The 19,539-nt window shown below is 42.6% G+C and overlaps 1 pseudogene; it reads left to right on the forward strand.

The window, feature by feature from the left end:
• Positions 1-19,539, forward strand: part of LOC123724560 (voltage-dependent calcium channel subunit alpha-2/delta-1-like) — a 102,575-nt pseudogene that overhangs the window by 58,624 nt on the left and 24,412 nt on the right.

Consider the following 19,539-nt stretch of genomic DNA (forward strand, 5'->3'; position numbering starts at 1 on the left):
AGCTGCTTTGCTATCTCAGGGCCTGGACAGCTAGCTATCATCGACGGAAAAATGAATTCCCAAATTTATCAAGACATTTTGCAGGAGAATATAAGGCTTTCTGTCCGCCAATTGATGCAACAGGACAATGACCCAAAACACAGAAGTAAATCAACAACAGAATGGCTGCAACAGAAGAAAATATGCTTTCTGGAGTGGCCCAGTCAGACCTCAAACCGATTGAGATGCTGTAGCATGACCTCAAGAGAGTGCTTCACACCAGACATCCCAAGAATATTGCTGAACTGAAACAGTTTTGTAAAGAGGAATGGTCCAAAATTCCTCCTGACCGTTGTGCAAGGTCTGATCCGCAACTACAGAAAACATTTGGTTGAGGTTATTGCTGCCAAAGTAGGGTCAACCAGTTATTAAAACCAAGTGTTCACATACTTTTTCCACCCTGCACTGTGAATGTTTACACGGTGTGTTCAATAAAGACATGAAAACATATCGTTGTTTGTGTGTTATTAGTTTAATCAGACTGTGTTTGTCTATTGTTGTGACTTAGATGAAGATCAGATAATATTTTATGACCAATTTATGCAGAAGTTCAGGTAATTCCAAAGGGTTCACATACTGTTTCTTGCCACTGTATATGCATGTGTACAAACACCTGTACTGCATCAGCCTCAGGCAAACTGACATTAGCTGTAACAACATTGCCCATTAGTGTCATTCAAACTTACTTTTTGTTATGTTTTATTTTTTAAACTTTTATCTTTGACCATCATTCTATCCCCCGCCCAACAACTCCACTCCCACTTGTCTCAAATTCCACATCCCAACCCTCAGCTTCCCTCAGCCCATCCTACCTATCTCTGCTGGCCACCCTCTTCAGATTTCTACGCAACATATATCTTTCAGCTATGCTGTGATGTTTAACATACAATTTCAATCTATCTAATCGAATAGAATCCACAGATTGCGAGTTGAAGATAAGTACTTTTACTAAGAGTATTATTATAGAGTATATCTCTCCAGGTTGCCCAACAGTACTATTTCTAGTGTCAATTTTAGATAAATGTTATGCATTTTCAGCGATTCCTGAACCTGAGACCAGAAACAGGCGACCTGAGGACAAAACCAAAATAACTGGTATTTTGATTCTGTGTCCTCACAACAAAATCTGCAGAGCTTCGATGATTGTATGCCCCAAATATTCAACATTTTGTTGGGGGGCAAGAATTCTATATAATAATTTCAGCTGAAAAGCACAATGTCTTGAATCTTGTGTTGTTTTATATACAGTATCAACTCACACACCCTATACCAAATAAAATGGTATTTGTCACATACACATGGTTAGCCATGTGTACCATGGAATCGGTACATCAAACATCTTTTCCCAACTATTTTGTAATCTGTATGGCACAGCTGTCAACATCCTGGTCCTCAAATGAAACTGGTATACTTTCCTATTTATGCTATTTTTATTCCTCCGCCAGTTTTTATCCTTTATATTGGGCAGACAGACCAGTTCCCTACATTACGCCGTCCCGCTGCCACCTGCCTCCTCCATTTTTTAGGTGTCAATTGCTTATATTCTTGGATTAAGCAGACCTTCCCATACAATTCTGATAACTCCATGAAAGACATAACTCTACCATTCCAATTTACAATATAATTTAAAATAAAAACAAAATACCCTTTTCAAACATCTTTCCCATAAATACAGGTATTTTATTAACCAACATATTTGAGTTCAGCCATAATATTGGTTGTAATATTTGTTCTATCTTTTCAGGGGGGTGAAATTGAAATTGTAGCCAGCTCTGCAATACATGTTTAATTAATCATTCATTTTCAATTAATCAAAAATGAGACATGGCAATCTGCACAAAGACAAAAAGGCAATTTTTAAACAATGGATGAGCTTTTCTTAGTAATCTACTTGAGAATCATTTAGGGTTCAAGTAAAACTTTTCAATAAGTGAAGCTTTTATAGAGAGGTTTAGTGCTTTTTTTAAATGATCTCAACCCACCCAATTCATATTCATTATATAGATAGGCACGCTTTATCTTCTCTGGTTTAGCATCCCAGATAAAGCAAAATATTTTTTGCTCATATGGTTTGAAAAACGAATCATCAGCAGTAGGCAGCACCATAAGTAAGTGAGTAAACTGAGTTATGACTATGGAGTTAATTAGGGCAATTTTTCCATAAGTAGACAGGTGTTTACCTCTCCATGGTTGCAGGATCTTGTCTATTTTTACAAGTTTCATTGTGGAGAACTCATGTATATAGTTTGTGATATGAATACCAAGTATGTCTACTTCACCTTCAGCCCATTATATAGGTAAACTGCAGGGTAATGTAAAAGTTGTCTTTTTTAAAGATCTAATATGTAATATTGTACACTTATCATAATTAGGTCCATAAAAGTTATCTAGATCTTCAATGAGACATTGCAGGGATCTAGCTTGTGGACTTAATATAAAACTTGTCATCAGCATACATGGACACCTTTGTTTTAAGCCTGTCACATCTACTCCTGCAACGCCCTCTACTGCTCTTCCGATGTCTCCTTGACCTGCCGCCTCCCCGGTGCTCTTTCCCGTTCTCTCTCTGTGTGTGTGTGTGTGTGTGTGTGTGTGTGTGTGTGTGTGTGTGTGTGTGTGTGCGTGTGCGTGTGTGTGTGGGCGGAGACAGGTGTGCTGGAGTCAGAGTAGATCCCCACCAGCTGCAACCTAATCCATAATCAAGACCTCTACTATTACTCAGCCCTGCCACTTCCACGCTGCCAGATCGTAATCTCTGCTCATTCTGCCCCCTCTGACTCTGGTCCCTGTCTCCAGTCTCACGTCTCATCATCCTGCTACTCTGTCCTGGATTCCTCACTCTACTACTCCCTTGGATTCCCCTCCGGACCTACTTACCCTGTCTCAACCCCTCTCGCTCCAGCCTCAGCCTCCGCACCTGGTTTCCAGCAACCCGCCCATGCTTCCCCTGACCTGCACTCCATCTCTCCCCTGTGTTTCAATAAATACCTTGGTTACTTCATCCCAGTCTCCTCATCTGAGTCTGCTCTTGGGTTCCCCTGTTCCACTCAGTGTAACAAATCCTTGGATTTCTAATCCTGTAATGTTGTTATTTGATCTGATTTTAATAGCTAGCATTTCGATGTCCAAAACAAATAGATATGGTGACAGCGGACACCCTAGTTTAACTCCTCTTGACAAATCAAAACTCTCTGAGAAATAGCCGCAATTTACTATTATACACCTGGGGTTGCTATACATTACTTTTACCCATTTTATAAGAAAATGGCCGAAATTGAAAAAATCCAGGCATTTATAAATAAAATCCAGTCTTACTTTATCAAAGGCCTTTTCAAAATCTGCTATAAATACCAGGCCTGGCTTCTTAGATGTTTTTTATGATGTTCTATTATTTCTAGTAGTTGTCATATATTATCTCCAATATATCGTCCATGTAAAAAAACCCTGTCTGATCAGGATGAACAATACCTGGTAAATCCTTTTTATTTCTGAGTGCTATGCATTTCGCTAGTATTTTTTGCATCACAACATTAAAGTGTAAGAGGCCTCCAGTTTTTAAGATAGACTGGATTATTATTGCCATCTTGTTTTAATAATAGTGAAGTCAGACCTTTCCACTTAGTACCTGACAGACTACCATTTCTATAGGAGTAGCTAACAATGGAGCTTTGAGTATATCAAAAAGGGATTGATATACCTCTACCGGTATACCATCAAGCCCTGTGGTTTTTCCAGACTGAAAGGATTTAAGGATCTGCCCCTTTTTTCAATTTTCATCTAAAATGACATACCCAAATCTAACTGCCTGTAGCTCAGGCCCTGAGGCAAGGATATGCATATTCTTGGTACCATTTGAAAGGAAACACTTTGAAGTTTGTAGGAGAATATAACACATTAGATCTGGTAAAATATAATACAAAGAAATAAACATCCGTTTATTAAATATGTTTTTGGTACCACCACCTTTGAAATTTTACATTTACATTTTAGTCATTTAGCAGACGCTCTTATCCAGAGCAACTTACTGTAGTGAATGCATACATTTCATTTCATGCATTTTTCTATTTTTTTTATACAAAAAATAAATGTTTGTACTGGCCTCCCGTGGGAATCAAACCCACAATCCTGGCGTTGCACACAGCATGCTGGTGTTGCAAACACCATGCTCTACCAACTGAGCCACAGGGAAGGCTGAGAAATGCAAGAGAAAGGCCATAATGTATTATTCCAGCCCAGGTGCAATATAGATTTTGGCCACTAGATGGCAGCAGTTTTAGACTGATCCAGTGAACCATTGCATTTCTGTTCAAAATTTTGTATGAAGACTGCCCAATTTGTTTATTAATACATTTTCATGTTCAAAACTGTGCACTCTCCTCAAACAATAGCATGGCATTCTTTCACTGTAATAGCTACTGTAAATTGGACAGTGCAGTTAGAGTAACAAGAATTTAAGCTTTCTGACAATATCAGATATGTCTATGTCCTGGGAGATTTTCTTGTTACATACAACCTCATGATAATTGCATTAGCCTGCTAGCTCAACGTCCCGTAAGGGACCCACCGATCCTGAAGAGGTTTTAATAGCCTCAAAAAGTTATTCCTCTGTAATTTGGCCTTCTGATCTTTCTGTACATTTGTTCATTTTCAATTTTTTTATTATTTGGAAAGAATTCCTTACAGTAATTGTCATTCAGTGGGTGAGGATGAGACGAAAAAGAGAACATCTGTCACGCTGATAAGAAGGATTTTGGAGACAGGCGCAGGAATACACAATAGGGATTTTTAATACACCCAAAACAAACACGTATACAAAAACAGTGGGCTGTACCCAAACAAAAGAGCGAGGGTAAACCTTGTTTAACAACACGGGACGATACCCGTAATACACAATATATATATAGCATGCAGCATAACAGCTGCACCAACGCATAGGTACTCACACCACTAACAGACATGGGAACAATAACTGACAAAGACAGAGGGAACAGAGGGCACATATATAACATACTGATCAGGGGAAATGGGGAACTGTGGGGGGGATTGGAGGGCTGGTGGCCTGGCAGTTGGGAGCTTGGGCCGGTGGCTTATGGTTCGCTGGTTTGGGTCCCCGTTTTTAGACCTTGTGGGAGATCTGTCGACGTGCCCTTGAGCAGAGCGTTGACCCTGGTTGCTTCTGTGTGTCGCTCTGGATGTCTGGAGTCTAACAGACTCGCTCTGGAGTCTGTTAGATAACTAATGTGATGTAGTTGTTGAGCGGCTTCACTGCAAGTATATTGTATGTTTTAAATATTCAATGAAAATAATTACTGTATCCTAGTTTCTAGTAGTTTGTTTATACTGTAAGCATATAAACAAAGTCACAATTTTTCCATGGTTTCTATATTTAATATACTTAACGCATTAACCTAGATAGGAGCTAGACTGTAGGCATTCAAAAGGAAGTCGGTAGTAGTGGTTGTTTCTGAACTCTATTTCATGCTGTAGCAGGTGGGTGTATCATATAGGCGTGATGAAACAACAACCTTTCTTAGACTTAATTGAAGAGTCACATTGTCACAAATGCATACATTTCATACTATTGTAATTTACTCCTATCAAAAGTAAAACTTACTTTAATGTTTGGATGGTAAACTAAAGATGAGGATAATGTTCAGCAACTATTTGTTCCATGGTTTCAGTGTTAAATAGGCTATTTAAGGGTATATCAGTTTGGATAGTAAACTGTGTATTGTAGGGATTCTAACCCAGTGTCACTATCATCGTAGGAAGGAGACCGAAGCGCAGCGTGGGTATCGTTCCACATCTTTATTTCTATGTGAAACTATGCAACACATACAATAAACTATAAAACAAAACAACAAAACCGTGACGAAGAGGTGCAACATGCACTAACTCAAAATAATCTCCCACAAACACAAGTGGGAAAAACAAGTACTTAAATATGATCCCCAATTAGAGACAATGATGACCAGCTGCCTCTAATTGGGAATCATACGAAAACCCCAACATAGAAAAATAAACTAGAACACAACATAGAAAACTTAAACTAAACAAAAAAACAGTCACGCCCTGACCGACTCTACCATAGAAAATACAAGCTCTCTATGGTCAGGACATGACAGTACCCCCCCAAAGGTGCGGACTCCGGCCGCAAACCCTGAAACCAAAAGGGAGGGTTAGGGGGGTGTCTAGTGTTGGTGGCGGCTCAGGTGCAGGACGAAGAACCTTCTCATCCCGCGGATCCTCCAGCATCGGAGGCGGTTCTGGTGCAGGACGACAAACCTTCTCATCGTGCGAATCCGCCATCATAGGTGGAAGCTCTGGACCGCCGACCAACGTTGGAGGCTCTGGACCGCCACAGGAGGCTCTGGACCGTGGGCCGTCTCAGGAGGCTCCGGACCGTGGGCCGTCTCAGGAGGTTCCGGACCGTGGGCCGTCTCAGGAGGTTCCGGACCGTGGGCCGTCTCAGGAGGTTCCGGACCGAGGACCGTCGCCGGAAGCTCCGGACCGAGGACCGTCGCGGAAGCTCTGGACCGGGAACCGTCGCCGGAAGCTCTGGACCGGGGACTATCGCCGGAAGCTCTGGACTGGGGACTGTCGCCGGACTGGGCAGGCGCACTGGAGGCGTTGTGCGTGGAGCCGGGACAGGTGGCACCAAACTGGTGACACGCACTTCAGGACGAGTGCGAGGTGCAGGCATAGGACGTACTGGACTGGGAACTGTCGCCGGAAGCTCTGGACTGGGAACTGTCGCCGGAAGCTCTTGAACGGGAAGGCACACTGGAGGCCTGATGTGTGGGGCCGGCACAGGTGGCGCCAGACTAGTGACACGCACTTCAGGGCGAGTGCAGGGAGCAGGCACAGGACGTACTGGACTGAGGACACGCACTTCAGGGAGAGTGCGAGTAGGAGGCACAGGACGTACCTGACTGAGGACACGCACTCCAGGGAGAGTGCGAGGAGGAGGCACAGGACGCACTGGGCTGTGGAAGCACTCTGGAGACCTGGTGCGTAGAACCGGTGCAGGATATACTGGACCGTGGAGGTGCACTGGAGGTCTGGAGCGTAGAATTGGCACAACCCGTCCTGGCTGAACGCTCACTTTAGCCCGGCAAGTGCGGGGCGCTGGCACAGGACGAACTGGGCTGTGAATGCGCACTGGCGACACAGTGCGTAGAGCTGGCGCAGGATATCCTGGACCGAGGAGGCGTACTGGAGACCAGGAGTGCTGAGCCGGCACAACTCGTTCTGGCTGAATGCTCACCTACCTTAGCTCAGCAAATGCGGGGCGCAGGCACAGTGCGCACCGGGATATGAATGCGCACTGGAGATACAGTGCACATCACTGCATAACACGGTGCCTGACTGGTCCCTCGGGGAGTTGGCTCAGGTTTAAACCCTGACTCCGCCAATCTCCCCGTGTGCCCCCCCCACACACACACACACACACCATTTTTTGGGGGAGCTGCCTCTTGGGCTTCCGCTGTTTCTGTGACTCCCGATCTCGTCGCCGTTCCTCCCTCGCTGCTTCCACCTGTTCCCATGAGAGGCGATCCCATCCGGCCTGGCTCTCCTCCCACGTCCAGGATCCTTTGCCGTCCAGGATGTTCTCCCATGTCCATTCCTCCTGGCCACGTTGCTTGGTCCTCTGGTGGTGGGAGATTCTGTCACGATCGTCATAGGAAGGAGACCAAAGGGTATCGTTCCACATCTTTATTTCTATGTGAAACTATGCAAGACATACAATAAACTATAAAACAAAACCGTGACGAAGAGGTGCAACATGCACTAACTCAAAATGATTTCCCACAAACACAAGTGGGAAAAACAACTACTTAAATATGATCCCCAATTAGAGACAACGATGACCAGCTGCCTCTAATTGGGAATCCTACCAACATAGAAAAAAGAAACTAGAACACAACATAGAAAAATTAAACTACACAAAACCCCCCAGTCACGCCCTGACCTACTCTACCATAGAAACACTCGAGCTCTCTATGGTCAGGACGTGACACCCAGTTTCACAGTACAGTATTGTTGTTAACCCAGACTCTGTGTCCTCTCCAGCCTCTCCATGGATGGATGCTCGGAAGACCCCCAGTAAAATCGACCTGTACGACGTACGCAGGAGACCCTGGTGAGAAACCTCTTTCTCTCTCTCTCACACGCATTCATGCACACCAGAAACCAGATTCTGTATGCACAATAAATGTGTATAAGAGTTCATAACCATTGTATGCACTGTGTTTTTAACCTATGTGTGTACTGTGAGTATGTTTATAACCTCTGTGTGTATGTGCTGTGTGAAGGTACATTCAGGGAGCTGCCTCACCCAAGGACATGCTGATCCTAGTGGACGCGTGAGTCACAACACACACTTCACTATTACACTACCGCACAGTAACACTATACCCTACTATCCAAACATAGTACAGTATACCAGAGTACTGTACCTCCCTGTTGTCTGGCTGACCCTAAGTCTTATTCTGTGGTTTGAATGTAACTGTGTCCATGTCTCAATAGGAGTGGCAGTGTGTCTGGTCTGACTCTGAAGCTGATCAGGACCTCTGTCGGTGAGATGCTGGAGACTCTGTCTGATGATGACTATGTCAACGTGGTCTATGTAAGTATATATACATTCATTCATTCATTCATAGAGAGAGAGAGAGACGGAGAGATGGGGGTGGTTGAGAAGTAATGAAGTATGGATTTCTCCATTGTCGGCCTCTCTCTTTAAAACAGGCCAGTAATGAAATGCCCTCTGTTCAATTTGGGGAGTGGGATCACAACTACCCAGTACTCCCAGGACCACTCAGTACACCAGCCCAAGAGTGCTACTCAGAGAACCATGTGAAATACTTATCCATCACTCTCTTTCCTCTCGCTCTTTATCTCTCAAAGATGAACTCCGATTACAATCAACTAGAACCAACTAGAGAACAATTGAACCCTGGTTGAACCCTGGTTGAACCCTGGTTGAACCCAATGGTTAACAACAATATTAATACGTTACTGCACTATGTCTACAGTAAGGCATTCTACAGTTGTGTTTACATACACACTGAGAAACCAGTTGCGGTCTCCAACACTGTGGTGATGTAAGGCTGGAATATTGTTGATTTGGATCCCCATTAGCTTTTTGAGAAGCATCAGCTATTCTTCCTGGGGTCCACAAAAACACACAACATGACAAGTAACAAAGCACTGATAGACAAGAACAGTCACACTCATTTGTTATACAAAGATATACAAACAATACAACAACAAAAATTATACAAACAATACAACAACAAAAATAATGTGTGTTACAGTGTGTCTGTGTGGGTCCCCTCACCGTCCCGCCGTTCAATGATAAGTTTTCATTATCTGTTATTGGATTACCTTAAATCAACTGGTGCAGATGGTGTCCTCCTAGTACCACATCATGAGCACGTGTGCGCCACACACACACACACACACACACACACACACACACACACACACACACACACACACACATCCTCCTGTCCTGTGGGTATTATAACCTGACACTAATTCATTCATCTCTAATATTACCAATAAATCCTTGTTCATTAACAGCAGCCTAGGGACTAAACTGACATTTGGACACACACACATCCCTAACGTTATTGGGTTGTCAGACTAATACAGATATCTTTGTCTTAGTGTGTGTGTTCAGCTCTTTTCTCTTGCCAGTTCAGTGTTGTTAGCTAGCCATTTGCAGCTAGGCAGTCCTGTGGCCTAAGTGAACAGGGGAGGCTGTACTGGGATTAGGGACTAAAGATTAGCTCTCTGCTCAGTGTAATCTGTAATCCAACCCCAACCCATCTCTCTCTCTCTCTCTCTCTCTCTCACACACACACACACTGGGGCTCAGCTAATATGATCACAGGGGAACAAGGGAATTACATACAAATACACTGAAACACATTCATAATGGACATCCAATATTATACAGTGTATATATACTGTATAATGAACAAAAATATAAACGCAACATGTAACAACACTTAGTGAGCATTTATCCTTTGCCAAGATAATCCATCCACCTGACACGTGTGGCATATCAAGAAGCTGATTAAACAGCATGATCATTACACAGGTGCACCTTGTGCTTGGGACAATAAAAGGCCACTTTCAAATGTGCAGTTTTGTCACACAACATAATGCCACAGATGTCTCAAGTTTTGAAGGACGTGCAATTGGTATGCTGAATGCAGGGATGTCCACCAGAGCTGTTGCCAGAGGATTGAATGTTCACTTCTCTACCATAAGCCGCCTCCAACGTCATTTTAGAGAATTTGGCAGTAGGTCCAACCGGCCTCACAACCGCAGACCACGTGTAACCATGCTAGCCCAGGATCTCCACATCCGGCTTCTTCACCTGCGGGATCGTCAAAGACCAGCCACCCGGACAGCTGATGAAACTATGGGTTTACACAACAAAAGAATATCTGCACAAACTGTCAGAAACCATCTAAGGGAAGCTCATCTGCATGCTTGTCGTCCTCACCAGAGTCTTGACCTGACTGCAGTTCGGCGTCATCACCGACTTTAATGGGCAAATGCTCACCTCCGATGGCCACTGGCACGGTGGAGAAGTGTGCTCTTCACGTATGAATCCCTGTTTCAACTGTACCAGACAAATGTCAGACAGCGTGTATGCTGTCGTGTGGGCGAGCGGTTTGCTGATCAACATTGTGAACAGAGGGCCCCATGGTGGCAGTGGGGTTATGGTATGGGCAGGCATAAGCTACGGACAACGAACACAATTGCATTTTAACGATGGCAATATGAATGCACATCACCTCATGTTTCAGCATGATAATGGCCCCATGTTTCAGCATGATAATGGCCCCATGTTGCAAGATACTGACTGGTTTTCTGACCCACATCCCTACCTTTTTTAAGGTATCTGTGACCAACAGATGCATATCTGTATTCCCAGTCATGTGAAATCCATAGATTAGGGTCTAATGAAGTAATTTAAATTGACTGATTTCCTTATATGAACTTATATAAAAATATTGTTTCATGTTGTGTTTATATTTTTGGTCTGTGTATATATAGGAAAGGGGTGGAGATGTGGGGAAGAGTCTGGTTGAGAGAATGCCAAGAGTGTGCAAAGCTGTCAAGGCAAATGGTGGCTACTTTGAAGAATCTCAAATATAAAATATATTTTGTTAGATTTGTTTAACACTTTTTTGGTTACTACATGATTCCATATGTGTTATTTCATAGTTTTGATGTCTTCACTATTTTACAATGTAGAAAATAGTAAAAATATATGTTCATTTTTGTCATTTAGCAGACACTCTCTTGGAGTGCCAGATGGGCGTGTTTGCACTTTTGGGACTATTCCATTGGTTCCATTCTGCCACGCAAGCTCAATCGAGCGCAGCTAAAGTCTCAGATATACTACCCATGGAAATGTTCACATTTACATGAATACTCAGCATGCCCACTAAATTGTCTCATGCACTGGATAAGGCTATGAAGTATCTCCTAGCATGAATTAATTAGATATGGAAGAGAAATACTTTCTCATTTACACACCTCCTCTCTCTCTCATCCTTTCCCTTCCTCCTTTCTTCCTCTTACTTCCTCTTTCTCTTCCTCCCACCCTTCTTCTCACCCTCCTCTCCTCTCCTTTTAATAGATTAGGTGATTAAAGAGCACATTGGGTGTGTGTGTGTGTGTGTGTGTGTGTGTGTGTGTGTGTGTGTGTGTGTGTGTGTGTGTCCATGCTGTCTCCTAAGCTCAGTCTTCATGTCAGACAAGCGAAGCCTTGAAATTGCCTTCCAGTCTAAGTGGTGTCTCTGTCACTCAGTTAGAAACATCAAAGTTGTCACACGAATGCAGATACATGCGCGCACACACACACAAACACACATGCATGCACATACCCAGTCAAATTCTGCTAGTCTCCATGGATGCATGTATCTGCTGCCCCCATTCGCTGATTAACAGGCACATTGATTGGTTCAGATCAATGGGTTGCAGCATTGTTTAGAAAGACAATACAGCCAAGAGTTGTACCATGGCTATTCTCTCTGCATAATATTATTACTGGGATCAAAACAGTGATAGTGTTTTGGTGTGTGTAAGTATGTCTTCTATCTGTAGCCTCCCCCATTCTAACAGGTACAATACATCTACTCAGGTCTCAGAGCACTCAATCTGGAGCATCTGTTGATTTGGCTGCCAAGGTGTGTGTGTGTGTGTGTGTGTGTGTGTGTGTGTGTGTGTGTGTGTGTGTGTGTGTGTGTGTGTGTGTGTGTGTGTGTGTGTGTGTGTGTGTGTGTGTGTGTGTGTGTGTTATTTCCTCTCTAATGAGAGTGTGCTAGTAGAGGGAGTCTTGTTTCCATGGTACCAGATCATGAAGTTGAGAGGATGCAGAGTAATTTGCAACACTTGATGAATGTGTCTGTTTACCACTGCATGATAGTAGTCATGGCCAGGTGTGTGTGCATGCGTAAATGTCTAACCTCTATATGTCTCCCTCTACCAGTTCAACACCAGGGTGAATAACACAGCGTGTTTTGACCACCTGGTCCAGGCCAACGTGAGGAATAAGAAGATCCTGAAGGATGCTGTTCAGAACATCTCTGCTAAAGGCATCACCAACTACACCAAAGGATTTGAGTTTGCCTTCGAACAGCTCTATGCAGTAAGAGTCCCGATGCTCTGTTTAGAAGTATAACACAGTTGTTACACGTATGTATAATGACAATCCTTGCTCCAGCAGATTTACATTGAAGTTTCAGGAACATACTTCATATAAAATGTACAAAGTGTCACCTGTGAGCTCTGCTCTTTCTCTTATGATAGATTATGATGAGACACTGCCCTCTGCTGGTTATAGCGGTATTTCTACTTTCTAGCCCAGTGACCAACAAGTTCCTGGGTGTGTAGGATTTACTCCAGTCTTTACTACCCTCGATTTTAGTCATCAGCTACTCAGTAGTACCTTCCTAAGCACAATCAGGTGTGTTAGGATTGGCAACCCATGTTCTCTATATGGCGTGGTTTCTCTATGCAGACTAACGTCACCAGAGCCAACTGTAACAAGATCATCATGCTGTTCACTGATGGAGGAGAGGAGAGAGCGTCGGCCATACTGCAGAAATACAACGCTGACAAGAAGGTACAGTTTCAACACACACTACAATGTATAATCCGCCTAGTCGGCGACCCATAGTAGTAAATATGAAAAGCAGGTCTGAATGATGAAGGGAAACAGAGTGATGGCTTGGTCGGATATTGAGGAAGTATTCTGTGTGCTGATCCTATGGTTTATACAGGTGGAGGCCAGATAATCACTACACTCACTCACTCACACACACACACACACACACACACACACACACACACACACACACACACACACACACAGATCAGTCTCAGTTACTGTCAGCCATCCCCTCTAGCAGATATGAAGTGTGTGATGATAACTCTGCCAAAGCTGCTGTTTCTGCTCAGCACATGAAAGGAGACTGTGAGGATGGGAGGTAGAGAGAGCATGGTAACTCCATCCTCAGCCCTTCACAAACCAACTCCTGTCTACACTGTAACAGTAGTCCTACCCAATAGTTAGAGTTGATATTCTATGGCCCATAATAACCTCTCAGACACAGTACCTAACTATAGTTGTTAACTTCTATCACACACCTTACAGTTCAATGTGGATGTGTCTTTAACAGATTCACACGGCTCTGTGTTCTAGGTGCGTATCTTCACCTTCTCAGTGGGTCAACACAACTATGATAAAGGTCCAGTCCAGTGGATGGCCTGCGCTAATAAAGGTAGGATACCTTGTTGTTGTTGTTTGTGCTAAATATTAAGCACAGGTAGTACTGTGTATCATTAGAGTTTCCATGTTGGGTCTGCTTATGTAGATAGCTAATGTCCTGATCTTAGTCCATTGTCTGTTTCTCCCAGGATACTTCTATGAGATTCCTTCTATTGGAGCCATACGCATCAACACTCAGGTGATAATAAGCATTCTGCATGAACTTGTGTTTGCGTGTGTGTTTAATTTATTCCGACGTGTATGTGGTTGACTTTGTCTGAAACGTGTGTATTCGGCGGCAGGTAGCATAGCGGTTAAGAGTGTTGGGCCAGTAACCGAAAGCTGACTAGGTGAAGAATCTGTCGATGTGCCCTTGAGCAAGGCATTTAACCCCATTTGCTCCTGTAAGTCGCTCTGGATAAGAGCGGGTGCTAAATGACTAAATTGATTCAAAAGAGTGTATTTGTGTATTGTAGGAGTACCTGGATGTCCTGGGCAGACCCATGGTTCTAGCTGACCAGCTGGCCAAGCAGGTCCAGTGGACTAATGTCTACCTTGACGCTCTGGTATCACATCACTTCTATCCCACAATGCACCTCACCAAAATCTACCTCCACGCTGGAGGTTTCTGAAACCCAATAACGATGACTTACATTTAGCTTTCTTTTTCTGTGTATGTTAGGAGCTAGGTCTGGTCATCACAGGAACCCTACCTGTCTTCAACAAGACCAAGTATAAAGATGAATCGGGTTTAGAGGTAATCCACACACGCATGCAGGCACACACACACCAATTCTTTCTGAAAATAATCCCATCCCAACATTAAACACCCATAGCCTCTAAGTCAACACGACTCTTAGTGTTCAATTTGAAATGAAAATGTTGACCTCCCTGCATCTTTCCCTCTCAGATTCAGAACCAGTTGATCCTAGGGGTGATGGGGATTGACGTGTCACTAGATGACATCAAGAAGCTCACACCGCGCTTCACTGTGAGTGACACACACACTAACACACCAGAACACTCCTTACTCTCCTACTTCAGTCTCGGTGAGAAAAGGCCTTAACACTAACTGCATTTTGATCTTTTGTCCGAATTCCGAAAAAATACAGATTCGGATTTAGACACACTAAACCATTCACAACAAGTCTGATGCGCTTTTCCCCTCCAGACAGGCTTGGCCTATTTTAGGAAACTTTCTGAATGGACGTGACGGACTTATACGCGCACACACACCTACCTAAAAGAACCCATCAATCAAAGCCACCTGCAGCGTATCTCACTCAGACACATAAGCAAATCACATTTCTTCTTTCACAAAAACGTATTAAAAAACTTGCCTTAGCTGCAAATCCTTTCTGTAGGATATCAAAAACGAGCCTCCATTGTAGGATAATGCAAAGTCAATGTAGCTTATCTTATAAATTGACAAGGAACGTTTTAAGGGGGAGATATAGGCAGCTGTGATATAGGCTATATGAAGATGTAATTGACAACCATTGGAAAATAGAAGCGCATGCACGCAACCTGTCTAAAGCCTAATGATCAGCCATTGATTAATTTTAATGAAGCAGTGGGAGGTTATGTATTTTAATTTGAGTCCTTTATCTAAATTTGTGCAACCACTTAATGATAAGGCGGAGAGTTTTTTGTCTCATCCTTTTAGGGTTGCACAGGTGGCCGCCAAGATTCACTTTAGCAGGCCTATAATATATAGCTATATTAACTTTTAACTTACACAACTCTCTGTTTACGTCACTGTTTCCTTCTTGAGCAATTCACAAATCTCTGCTGGCAACTCCACTGGCCTATCTCTTCCCCCTCATAGCTCTTAAACAACCAGCAATATAGTTTGAAACTTATTTTGAGCAATTTTTTTTAACTAATAAGCCTAGGCCTATTAGAGGAGAGAAGCATCGATCGATCCTCTTCGTTGCTGAATGGCTATAAAATAGGCTACATCAGCGTTTCCCAAACTAGAGCTCGTGACCCCATGTGGGGTCACCTGGTTCGCTTGGTTCATAGAGCCGGGGTTACATCGGTAACCTCCAGTAGCCCCTAGATGGAGTTGTAATAAACGGAACCGTTTCTGTTTTCTACCTACATAATGTATCTCTTTCTATTGAACCGTTTAATCTACAAAATATTATGACCCCATCTCTGAAAGATAACTCTGAGACAGTATGGTTTCTGTTTCCTTCTACAAGCTGGGCAGGACTCGTTAGAACATAGTTGACGAGACCAGGCACAAAATCAGACTGGATGAAGAAGAACATCACTAGCTAGGGTCCCATCCAACTGGTGACCAATTTTCATACCAATATTCTAAAATCTGCATAAGGAATGCCATTTCCAGTGGGGTTTCTACCAAACGGACTTGTTGCAGATAAAAATCAGTGTGTGATGATGTAGTGCACACAAAATGTACTTTTTCCACATATGTTTTCATGCACCAAATAGAAATCTAAAGTTCAATGTGTTTCCATCGCATTTTCAGCTCTACCGAGCATCAAGATCACTGTGCACTTTCACCACCCTGTCAAGTTCATCATAACTTATTTTATCTGTAGCCGAATAAACTGCATGGTGTCCAGAGTCGTGGTGGGAGGACCACACACCATCATCGCGTGACTCCAAGTTTACTTCGATATGATGGTTATATCTATATTTGCGCATAAAGGTGTTTCCACCGCCATTTCTGGCATAATTAATTATACTGACACAAAAAGATCTCATGATGTTGAATGAACAAATGATCTGTCGGCATTTATAAAATTGTACCGAAACTTCCTGTTTACATTTTCGTGATAGGTGTTGTATTTCCTCGCATAAATCTGTGGATGGAAACGTGGTTAATGATGCTGTTCTTTTCTACACAGAAGATCATACAAAAGTATTGTCTGATGATCTTCTGAACTTTCTAATACCTTTCTTATGCAGTTCAGTCACTTTAAACCATACTTCCTTCAGATTGTAGTGTCAAAAGTACTGTACTGTCAGACTGATTTGTAATAGACTGTCATAGCCTCAATTAAAAAAGTAAACATTGGCCGTTGATTATATCCGTTTTGGGGTTGCGAAAACATTTTCATATCAAAATGGGGTCGTGGGCCCCCCTGCGATACATCATTGGCAATGAACACGGGACATTTCAATGGCGAGAGCGACGTGTTTTGCTCTGGTGTGATGTAATCACATTGGTTAAATTAATACGGTGCTGCACAGATGCGTTGCAAACGAAAAAAAAACAGGCAGAGAGAAATGGATTAATTTATTAATTCACACTATGAACCCACAGACCTGTCAGATGCAGTTTCCCAGATAACAATTTATATTGGTCTACAGCTTATTTTTGCATGCGAGAAGACGCACAAATCTAACCTACTCCGAAAAAATAATTGACGGATTGTGGCGTTATTTCACAATTGGTGTCAACGGCGTCATAAACAACACGTGCTCGTATACTTTTTTTGCCTGAAAATAACAGACTTACTTTGACAGCCCTGCCCTCTATCATATCAACTCAATCATGTTTATGATCGATACTGTAATAACCCAGAACAGGGATGTAGTGAATACAGATCCATGTTCCCTGTAGTATACAAAATATGTTCAACTGTCTCCTCCAACCTTCTGTTCCTCCACTCCTCAGATTGGACCTAATGGATATTATTTTGCCATCGACCCCAATGGATATGTACTGCTACACCCCAACCTCCAACCTAAGGTATGTACTACCCCTACCTCTTCTATTCTGTTACCACATATCTTACAATCCCAACTCATTCTGCGGTGCTATGGATGTTATTCATGTTCATATGAACCCACACATGATCGTAGCAGGATGTCTAACAACAGGCCACCATAATGCTCCTGAGCCACCTTTAGAGAAACACAACCCACTGCTCCTCCCTACAGTACCTTTTCTATTCCTCCCCTCTTTCCTCTCCTCCTCTACCGACCTCCTCCTCAACACCCCCTGGCCAGGTCTTGACAGGCTGCAGAGGGCCATGTGTTGCCCTGGCCCCCAGGGTCTCTGTTGGGGCTTGTTGTGTTCAATCTATTCATACACACACGTGCACTGGCACTTGACCCTAAGCAATGCACAGCATTGCTCCAGTCACTTTGAAACAGGGTGTCCATGTGTGTGTGTAAAGGCGTGCAGCCTCTTTCAAAGGGAACTGTTTCAAAGTGACTGGAGGTCTCGTACAGCGTTGAATAGGTTTCCTAAGGAGGAACCATGTGTGTGAGTGTGTCAGTCAGGGTTTGAAATAGTCTTCACATCTGTTACAGAGAGGGGATCAGAGATGAATGCCATCAGAAGGCCTTGTTCTGACTAATGTGATTTTAACCATGCTGAAATATGCTACAGACACAACCCTTTGTTGAAGGTTGCAACGGTCATGGTTTGAGTCCTGCCTGGCCACATACTCTATGTGTTAACATGTATTCTATTTAGATAATAGTTCCTGGCCAATGAATGAATATGATCAAATGGAGATGTTGTCTCCCACTGAAATGCTACCTGCATCTCTCTCATTATGTATCTGTTAGAAAAGGATCCGTAACCGCAAGACAAGACTCAATAAGCCGTATGCCATCACGCTCCACGAGGTGAGAGAGAGTAGGATAGATAGATAGTAAATGTACTATAGTAGAACATATTATAGATGTAGACTAGTAACCCTTAGGGCTGATCTTTAACCGTTAGATCATTGAGTGGAGTGTGTGTGTCCAGTAAACTCTGCTAAAGTGATGGTACACTAAAATATGACTCCTTGGGTCAACCTAAGAAAGTTACTTCAACTGGTTACAAGTAAATTAGTTATGTTTTCTCAGTTAAAAAATACTAAATTTGTTGAAACCAAATATATGATTCAATGTCAACTGTTTTATTTGATTTTTACCAATCCTATATTTTAAGTTGCAACCTATTTCTTTCAGCACTCAACAAATACAAACTAATATTTCATGTAAATACATCCCATGTGTTCATCTTGTTCCAAGTTCACTTTTTAATATAGAATTACCTATGGGTTACACGCAATTAAATTAATTATTTATATATCATTGTGTTGGTTCAATTACATGAAGTTATGTTTCTGAACATATTCTTTACCCAAGACTTTCATATTAAGTAACAACAATATCGTAACCAAGCATTGGATACCTTAACCTCCCCTGGGCAAGGTGGGACGCTTACATCCCACCTAGTCAACAGCCAGTGGAATCGAGTGGCGCGAAATACAAATACCTCATAAATGCTATAACTTCAATTTCTCAAACATATGACTATTTTACACCATTTTAAAGACAAGACTCTCGTTGATCTAACCACATTGTTCGATTTCAAAAAGGCTTTACAGCGAAAGCAAAACATTAGATTATCTCAGGAGAGTACCCTGCCAAAAATAATCACACAGCCATTTTCAAAGCAAGCATATATGTCACAAAAACCAAAACCACAGCTAAATGCAGCACTAACCTTTGATGATCTTCATCAGATGACACTCCTAGGACATTGTTATACAATACATGCATGTTTTGTTCAATCAAGTTCATATTTATATCAAAAACCAGCTTTTTACATTTGCATGTGATGTTCAGAACTAGCATACCCACCGCAAACTTCTGGTGAATTTACTAAATTACTCACGATTAATGTTCACAAAATACATAACAATTATTTTAAGAATTATAGA

The sequence above is a fragment of the Salmo salar genome, chromosome ssa10, assembly GCF_905237065.1.
Source record: "Salmo salar chromosome ssa10, Ssal_v3.1, whole genome shotgun sequence".
Classification (NCBI taxonomy): domain Eukaryota; kingdom Metazoa; phylum Chordata; class Actinopteri; order Salmoniformes; family Salmonidae; genus Salmo; species Salmo salar.